This window comes from Propithecus coquereli, unplaced genomic scaffold (assembly GCF_000956105.1).
Source record: "Propithecus coquereli isolate 6110/MARCELLA unplaced genomic scaffold, Pcoq_1.0 Scaffold825, whole genome shotgun sequence".
Lineage (NCBI taxonomy): Eukaryota > Metazoa > Chordata > Mammalia > Primates > Indriidae > Propithecus > Propithecus coquereli.
This window is the reverse complement of record NW_012154452.1, coordinates 558,027-568,022: the sequence shown is the minus strand read 5'-3', so window position 1 is coordinate 568,022 and position 9,996 is coordinate 558,027. Positions and strand designations below refer to the sequence as shown.

Here is a 9,996-nt window from a genome sequence, read left to right as displayed (position 1 = left end):
CAAAAAGAAACATTTTTAAATGGGGAAATGAGGAGCAGTTCCTCAAAATAATCTGCAATAAAACACATGAACATACAAACAGTAGGCTTTTGTATTTGAAGAAAGTGAGAGCGGGTTCTGGTGCAATGAACAAGAGAGCCAATAAAAACACTCACTTTGCTTTATGAATTTCCAAATGTAACAATAAAGCAACAATCTGCCACTAATTCTAACGGTATCTCTATCAAGACAACAGCCATATCTACGCCCTGAACTTAATGGTATTCATGTTAATATTGGCAGGTCTCTTGGTATGGGGGAAAGAAAAAAATAATATATTCACAAGTTCCAAACAGCAACAAATCAGTCATGACCAATCCACATGGAGTAGATAGCAGACAGCCAACCACATCTAGTTGCATGATGTGAAGCTTCTACAGTTTTGAAACCAAAATTAAAGAGGAGAAAAATAAGGGAGAGGGGAGGGGGGCGCACATCGTCTGTGGTTCACAAAGGGAAAAGAGGAAAATCCAGATAGTGCAGGTTGAAAATCCCTTATCGAAAATGTTTGGAACCAGAAGTGTTTCAGATTTCAGATTTTTTTGGATTTTAAAATATAAGTGCATATATATAACGAGATATCTAGGGGAAGAAATTGTAGTCTAAACACAAAATTCATTTATGTTTCATATATACTTATACATATAGCCTGGAGGTGTTTTATATATTTTTAATAATTTTGTGGGTAAAACTAAGTTTATACTGTGTTTTGACTATAATCCATCACATGAGGTCAGGTGTGGAATTTTCCACTTGTGGCATCATGTTGGCATTCAAAAAGCTTTGGATTTTGGAGCATTTCAAACTTCAAATTAGGGATGTTCAACTCGTAGTGTCAGTGCTATGCAATTACAGGTGTAAAAACAGTTGATGTATCTACTCAACATGCCTATCTATAATCATAGTACAGTCTCCAACTTAAAATTGAGATACGTGCCAAAAGTAAGCTGGTTGTATTTAGAACTTGGAATACATCTTCCAATCTACATATAATTAGTTGTTGGCATAATGGTTAAGAACAGAAGCTTTGGAGTCAGAAAGATTTAGACTCAGCACCTAGCTCTCCCACTTACTAGGCTAGTTAGTTCTTAGTCAACTTAAGATTTTTTTTTTAACCTGCTCCCCAGAAAATGAAGAAGACTTCTTTTTTTTTGAGACAGAGTCTCACTGTGTTGCCCAGGCTAGAGTGAGTGCCGTGGCATCAGCCTAGCTCACAGCAACCTCAAACTCCTGGGCTCAAGCGATCCTACTGCCTCAGCCTCCCGAGTAGCTGGGACTACAGGCATGCGCCACCATGCCCAGCTAATTTTTTCTATATATTTTTAGTTGTCCAATTAATTTCTTTCTATTTTTAGTAGAGACGGGGTCTCGCTCTTGCTCAGGCTGGTCTCAAACTCCTGAGCTCAAACAATCCACCCGCCTCGGCCTCCCAGAGTGCTAGGATTACAGGCGTGAGCCACCGCGCCCGGCCCCTGAGGAAGACTTCTTAAGGCCTTAGATTTTAAAATGGAGAGTCAGTCACACCTCATAAGGCTTTTGTGAGGATTAAGTAAAAATGTATAAATTACTTATTAGCACCTAGCACATAAAAGCTCAATAAGCTATTATTAATACGACCCAAAAGACAATCTGACACATAATCCAATTTAAGAATTTCCAAGCTAACTGAAATTAAAAAAAAAAAATTAGTTTTCATTTTTAAATAAATTTGATGGTTTTTTAACTTGAATTTTTATGCTATCCAATTTAATTAGAGGGGGAAAAGGTAGGCAAGAACTTCTGTAAATAACTTCCACGGTCTTCTGGCCCTGGTTTTAAGTCAGGTTTCAGTTCAGAAACGGTTCTTTTATTGTTGTGTTTTTTTTACCCTATTTCAATAAGCTGGTCTATGCTGCTCCTTTTTGAGAGGAGAGAAAGGAAGGTCATGGAGTGGGGTCAGCATCTAAGGAACAAGAGGCGTAGAATAAGCAAAGAAATTTGAGTCAAAAAGTACCTAGTACAGCCACAGTGGCGAGCACCTAATCCCAGCTACTCGGGAGGCTGAGGTGGGAGGACTACTTGAGCCCAGGAGTTCGAGTCCAGCCTGGGCAAAATAGTGAGACCCCTTCTCTTAAAAAAAAAATACGAAAGAAAATACCCGAGTACCTTAACAACTGACCCAGGAAACAAGTACTGCTGCCTACAGTGTAGGGTTGGTGAGAGAACATAGGCTAATACTCAAGTATTATATTGCTGTTTTTCATAATCCTTCTCAAAGGAATGTTGACCCCAATGTGCACACTTAGGACCCAAAGAAATGCCATCCACAAAATTCTCCCCTTCAAGTAAGTATATAATGGACTAGAGAGGTTCCCAAATAGTCACAGCTGATTGGTTTGCCTACCAGGAACCTGGAAGGGGTACTACTACAATATCCCAGGATCCTCTAAGTGTGGAACTGCTGGTGAGTTAAACTTGTCTGGAACCAAGATGCTGCAAAGGCAACAATTCTAGCAGATTTCTTAGGACAGCATTTTTTACCTTTATCAAAAATAAAGTTATTCTTATCTCTTTTCATAATTTGGACTTTAGTCAATCATACATACAAAACCAAATCGCTCCGACATAAAAACTGAACATGATACTTTCCAAAAATATTAGATATCTGAGAAAGCAGGGGTTGGGGGAATATTAATTTTAGTACTAGAATTAACAGAAAGTTAACTGATGAGATCTACATTATCAAAAACTGCATCACTAGGCTAGGCTCAGTGGCTCAAGCCTGGAGTCCCAGCTATTCGGGAGGCTGAACTGGGAGGATTACTTGAGCCCAGGCGAGTTCGAGCCCCGCCTGGGCAACACAGAAAGAACCCCATCTCTTATTTTAAGAAATAAATAAAGAAAAAGAAAAAGAAAAAAACCTGCATCACCAGAGAGCTAATGGGGAGGGAAGATCAAACTGAGCTTTGTTAATAGCTACTCTGAGAAGATGTAAGATGTGTCTCAAAGCCAGAACAAAGAATTAACCTGAAGGAGAGGAGTTAATAGACAGGAAAATACAAACTATACAATGCTGATGCTTAGAAACACCAACAGGACAAAAATCAGCCACTGAATATTATGAACATGTTTTTCTTCTGCTGTTGAACATGGAATGGGGCAAGGACTCTACTATTAATCATATTAAACTCATTGTTCTTTCCAAGCTGCTGCTGGCATGGCTCCCAGGGACTCCCTTCTCCTCACTTCCCTAAAATCGTAGAGAAGGGGAACCACTGTCACTGGGAATAGCCAGCTGTTGCCCACTAATCTTCAAAGCACTATAGAGTAAAATGGTTCACAAATTAAATTTCTGGTTACTTAAATAATATTTTTGTTAAATTTAGCATTCTTTTGCAGTTAGGATTATTTATCAAGTGATAAATATATCCTCTGTCAAAATTTTAACAATAGATTTCACTTGCAACAATCAAGTGCACCCGATCTGTAGCTATACTGGAAAGAATGAATGTTAAGTTAAAAATCATATGAAAATTTACAATTATATAAAAATGTACCATACTTTTTTGAGCTGTATAAACTTAACTCAGTTACTATTTATTACTTAGTCCATTATTATGTGTTCAAGTAAGTAAAAATGCATTTGGTACCCAGAAGAACATTGGTAAGACATTGATCACAATCTTTTTAAAATACTATAATATCATCTTTTTGACATGTAAGGGACACAGCATAGGCATGTCTAGTAAAATAAGGACAGGGTTAAAAAAACTAACATGCATTACCACTTATCCCATCATATATACTAAAAAGGATAGAGCCAATTTATAATAATTTATTCTAGTTATTCAATAAATTAAAGTCAACTTTTAGTTTTATACACTCAACCTGAAATTTTAAATAATGCAGTGAAAACAGAAGCCTTAGCTTCAGAAAACCTAGGTTTTGTAAAGTCCAACTTCTTGAAGCGACCTTTCACAAGAAATTTAATTCAATTTAAATTAAATGCTTGCTATGTATCTATTAGACGTCAAGTACTGCACTGGTACTTGGAAATATAAACAAATCATGGTTCCTGCCATTAATTAATTAGGAAAGGAGAAGCAGGTATAAACAGACACTAAAGTTCCTGACATGAAAGCTATGTTCATACAGTAAGCATTTGCTAAGCATCAGTGTCACACTGTTCCAGACACCAGGGAGAAAAGGAAGGATCAAAAGTAGAAGGCAGAGTCCCCAGTACTATTAAAGGAGAGAATAGAGAAAAACTACCTGCCTTTTTCATAGGATTGTTTTGGTAACTGCAAAGCACTATTTAGATGTGAAAGCAAAATAAATCTAGAACCATTTTATCATAGCACAAAAAAAAAAAAAGAGGATTAATGAAATCTGAATGTACAATTTCTGCAATTATTGTACAGTTATCATAACCAAAATGCCATTTGAGTTTCTTTATAATAAAAAGGCAAAGGAGGAAAAAAAACTTTCATAAAATGTTGGCCATTTGTGTAAAAATTTCATGGGACATAGGAAACATAAATGAGATATATAAAAGTAGCTAAAAATGAAAGCTATTTTTAACTTAACACATCCAGGAAATTATGCCATACATTTTGCTTACACAATACTATCTACTGATGAACAATGGCACTAAACTGTTCTGCATTTTTTAATTACCTTGAGATTAAGGAGAAAACTAAAAAAATATGGTACAGGCCTCATATCTTTGGCCGAGATGAAGTTCATAATGGCATGGCACGCAAGCAAGCCGCTTGCTGGTGCTTGTTTTGCCTCCCTCTGCCCACTCTTGGAAAAACTGCATGCAGCACTACACGATCACACAAAATAAATACAGGAAGGAGGGTGGAGGGGTTGGGTGGGGAGGTGAGCAAAGCTCTGGGCTCCACCAGTGGAAGGCGTTCCACAAGAATTGCTACAGGGTCAAAAGTTTACAGTGGTTTCAATTTCACCTTTTAGCAGCCAATCAGGGAACAGAGACTGCATGCTGACCCCTCAGGCTGCAAATGAACATTAACTCATTGGCTACCAGGATTGCATATATTCCTTTTTTGTAAGGCTTCCCATTTTCCTTTTTTTCCTTTCCTTTTTTTCTTTCTTTTTATTCTTTTTTGAAGGAGGAAGGGGGTGGAGTAGGCAAAGAACATTGTAAGTTCAAAGTAAAAATTTTACTTAAGACCATATATTTTAAACAAGTGTTTGAGAAGAGAAATGATCAAGTAATTATCTTCTTTCTCCTTGAAATCTGTGTTTCATTATCCTGTAGTATCTAATAAACCAATCATTAAATGCTAGCATCAAGACAAAGAATGAACTTAGGCAGGTTAAGGAGAAAGATTTACCTCCATGAGGCTGCAATTCTAAAAACAATTTACAATATGATAAAAGACAATACTAATTATGTTTCCAGTAAATGCTTTAAAAACACAATCTATACCCCAATTTTTTTTATTTGCACAGATTTCCCACCCCCTCCCCAAATCATTAATGTGAACATGCACCATGCCTATTCTTCTCATATTGTAGATTTACAGAAATGCAGGCACGGATCCTAAGGTTTAAGTTTACTTTTCCTATATTTCTCCTCTCCAAACACTTCAGTACCCAGAAGTAATCCTCTATATAATAAACTCAGAAGTGGACCCTTTGGCAATAGATACAACTGCTCCCTATGTATGTAAATTTCCTCCAAATGTAAACATCAGTAAACTAATCCATTAAATACTATTTTCAACATTCTACAATTTAACATTGAGCAAGGCTAAAAAGATCTCTACTACACACACTTTAACTGTAATACATTTAAAAACTAGATGGCTTTGAAGCACTACAGGATAAAAGTGCAGTAGCTGTATTAATTGTTCTTATCAAAATAATCTGTTAAATCCTATCTAAGTAGCTAATGAATTTGTAGTTAGCAATATTTCTCTCGTTGATACAATAGGTGATTGAATTTTAGCAGACTTAACGGCTTAAATTTAACCTTATGTTTAGAATCCCTTGCAGGCACCACCACTGCCTATGATTTCATGTAGGATATTAGTTCTTATACAAACCAGCAAAGTAAGACATCAATTATTTCTGAAAACCCAAAAAGTAACCAATATACAAAAATGCCTTACTTAATACATAACTGCTAAAGGGTCACCAAATAACTTCATAGTATATAAAGTTTGCATAGCAATTTAATGTCAATTGTTAAGATAGCAACTAAACTTCATGCTGGTAAGTTTTTTCATAATTCAGTATTAAAACAAGTAATTTTCTAGTAACCACTCCCAAACCTTCGTGATTTAAGTTCATGCATATTTGGCAACAAAAAGTCTACAATTTTAAAATAGACCTCATTGTTGTTGTTTTTTACATGGCTTGGCAAAAGCTTTTTATATATACATTAAATTAGAGGAGTCTTCTGTATATCTTCTTTTTACAAGATGGCCTCATTTTGAAAGAAAATGGATGCGATAAAATTTTACATCAAGTCAGCATGTTAGCAAGGAGCTTTTTTGTGTGTTCTGAATTTGATTAATACAAGCCAAGGTCACTTCCTGAAAGATGCCTACCACTGCAGCTGCAGGCAAACTAGGCTCTGGTGTAAGGCTGGGGGAAGGGAATGGGTGATGGCATTTATTAACTCAGAAAGGATTCCTTCTCCACCAGCAGTACACAGGGAGGGGGGAAGATCTCAAAGTTCCTGGCATATTACGATTAAAATATTTCCATTCTTTAATATTTAAAAACAGAAACTTAATTAAATATATATAATGCTCACATGTCAAAATTATATCAGAGATATCCTCACTGCTACAGTTTGTAAAAACATTTTACTTAATACTATACAAATCACTTAATGCTGACATTGAAGTAAACTTAGCTTTAAACACAATGCTAAGTATGACCTGTACTTCCTATGCAAAGTGTCTACAAGGAAGATATAGGCTCTTGAGGAAAACAGAATCAGATTCAAATTTCTAAAACTACAAGGGTGGCCTAAAAGTCATGAAGGTGTAAGTCTAAAACACAAAAGTCTATACTGGAAAATACTTGGTAAAGTTTTGTTCTGAAATTCAATTTAATTTTCATCTTATCAACATTAATATAAATATTACTATGTCTCTGTGCTCAAAAAAATCAAAATATACATTATTAGCAACTAGAACTAACCCTCTTTCTGAATAATTAATAACAAGAATTTATTGAGCAGTTACTATGCACAGCTAAGAAACCATGTTAATTACTTTGTATTCTGAGGCCCTTTACACATTTTAACTCATCGGATAAAATATCAGATACAGTTAGGAAATCTATATGCTCCTTGTAATTTGCTATATGTAATCTTGGATAAATGACATTGATTTTGTTTGCCTCATTTTTCCTACACACCAAATGGAGGTTATATTTTAACCATACTATTGCACAGAGACATATAAGCAGCAAAGCACCTCTGTGGGGTTTTTTTGTTTTTTTTTTTTTTGAGATAGAGTCTCACTGTGTTGCCTGGGCTAGAGTACCGTGGCATCAGCCTAGCTCACAGCAACCTCAAACTCCTGAGCTCAAGCAATCCTACTGCCTCAGCCTCTCAAGTAGCTGGGACTACAGCCATGCGCCTCCTTACCCAGCTAATTTTTTCTATATATTTTTAGTTGTCCAGCTAATTTCTTTCTATTTGTAGCAGAGACGGGGTCTCACTCTTGCTCAGGCTGGTCTCGAACTCCTGAGCTCAAACAATCCGCCTGCCTCGGCCTCCCAGAGTGCTAGGATTACAGGCATGCGCCTCCTTACCCGGCTAATTTTTTCTATATATTTTTAGTTGTCCGATTAATTTCTTTCTATTTGTAGCAGAGACGGGGTCTCACTCTTGCTCAGGCTGGTTTCGAACTCCTGAGCTCAAACAATCCGCCCACCTCGGCTTCCCAGAGAGCTAGGATCACAGGCATGAGCCACCGCGCCCGGCCTACCTGTTTATCTTAAAGACCACAGCTCAGTAACAGCCAGAGGGAAGAGATTCGCAGGGCAGGTGTGGGTGTGAGGGGGTGCAGGGCCCCACGCCCTCTCTGGGGGCACCACCCCTCGCAGCACCCGGCAAGTTCACCAGCCCAGCAGCTCCAGAGCCCCGTGGCTTAGGGTTTGTGTGGTGGTCCCTTGGGTGGGAATGACTGATTAAGTCACTGGCCACTGGGGATTGACTCAATCCCGATCCGCTCTCTCCCACCAGAGATGGGGCTGAACGTTCCGACCCTCTAGTCACAAGGTGGGTTCCCCTGGCAGCCAGCCCCACCCAGCGGCTGTCTGGGGCCCACGGAGGTCGCCTCGTTAGCATAAATGCTGGACTGGTTGATTGGGCTTGTCTTGAATAACAAAAGACACTCCTCCCACCACCCTCACTCCGGAAATTCCAGGGATTGCAGCCGCTCTGGGTCAGAAACCTCCAGAGGACCTGACAGTTCCCGCGTCGCCCTTTCCCAGTCCCTGCCCCGCGCCTGTGACCCATTAACACACTACTTACAAGCTTACGTGTTTCCTGTGCTGTTTCTTACACGTCATCCTCCTCCGGAATGCAGGGGCCGGGATCTTTCTGCTTGCTCAGTTACCCTCAACACCTAGGATGGTGCGCAGCACGCAGGGGGTATTTAATAGTTGTTGAATGAATGGATGAAAAGGTGACACTGTGAAATCTGCTCAGGACATTTATCCATTGAAAAGGCAACCTTGGCCGGGCGTGGTGGCTCACGCCTGTCATCCCAGCACTCTGAGAGGCGAGGGAGGAGGATCCCTAGAGGCCAGGAGTTTGAGACCAGCCTCAGCAAGAGTGAGATCCCATCTCTAATAAAGATAGAAAAATTAGCAGAGCGTGGTGGCTCACACCTGTAGTCCCAGCTACTCGGGAGGCTGAGGAAGGAGAATCGCTTGAGCCCAGGAGTCTGAGGTTGCTGTGAGCTATGATGACGCCACGGCACTCCAGCCCGGGCGACAGAATGAGATTCTGTATGAAACAAAACAAAACAAGACAAAGAAACAGTACTTTCTCTTAAAACCTAAACAAAACAAAACAAAAAATTAGCTGGGCGTGGCGGCCCGCGCCTGTAGTTCTGTTAGGCAGGGGCCAAATCTGCACGTGGCAGATACGGGCCAGCAGGGCGGTTCCCAGCTACTCCAGAGGCTGAAGAAGGAGGATCCCTTGAACCCAGGAGTTTGAGGTTACAGTGAGCAATGATGACACCACTGCCCTCCAGTCTGAGTGACAGAGCTAGACCTTGTCTCTAAACAGATTTTTTTTTTTTTTAGGTAAACCTTATTACTGTAGCGGGTGAGTTACAGCAAACTGCAAGTTCATGAACTTCACATTCTTCGTTTGGAGAATGAGTGAATGGGTCAGATCGCCAACAGCTTGATTTTAGTGCGTGCTCACCCTGTGCTACGTGGCCCTCTGACTCATTCGGCCTCACGGCACCCCTGGGAGAAGGCCCTGTTGGTATCACTCGTGGGAAGCCTTCAGCAGAAGGTTTTGAACAGCTCACCAGGGTGACACTTCCGGTCAGAAGCAGAGTTTGGATTCAAACCCAGCAAGGTTCCTACCTTTTTAAAAGTTCTGTGATTCTAAATTAATTTCTTTTTAGTGGACTTAATGAAATAGAATGGAAAAAGAATTTTAAATCCATTCAAATTCACAGCCCTAAAGAAATGAGAATTATCGTCAGTTGACCGTAGGAGTGTTTATTCTGTTCATAAATTGAAGTCTGGGTTAGAACTCATTTCTGCCTTCTCCGGATCCTGCATACAGAATGTAAATTTAAGTGAGTATGAAGCTTTATTGGGATTGGAAATGAGTAGCCGTGTTTAACTCATCATTATGCTAAGTTTAGAAATAGGCTACCCTAGGCCAGGTGCGGTGGCTCACGCCTATAATCCTAGCACTCTGGGAGGCTGAGGCGAGAGGATCGTTTGAGCTCATGAGTTCAA

General features: G+C 39.4%; 1 protein-coding gene across 1 annotated transcript in view; it reads right to left on the bottom strand.

Annotated features, from left to right (window-relative positions):
• The window catches only part of NCOA3 (nuclear receptor coactivator 3), a 136,510-nt gene that overhangs the window by 70,184 nt on the left and 56,330 nt on the right, over positions 1-9,996 (bottom strand). The window lies entirely within an intron of this gene.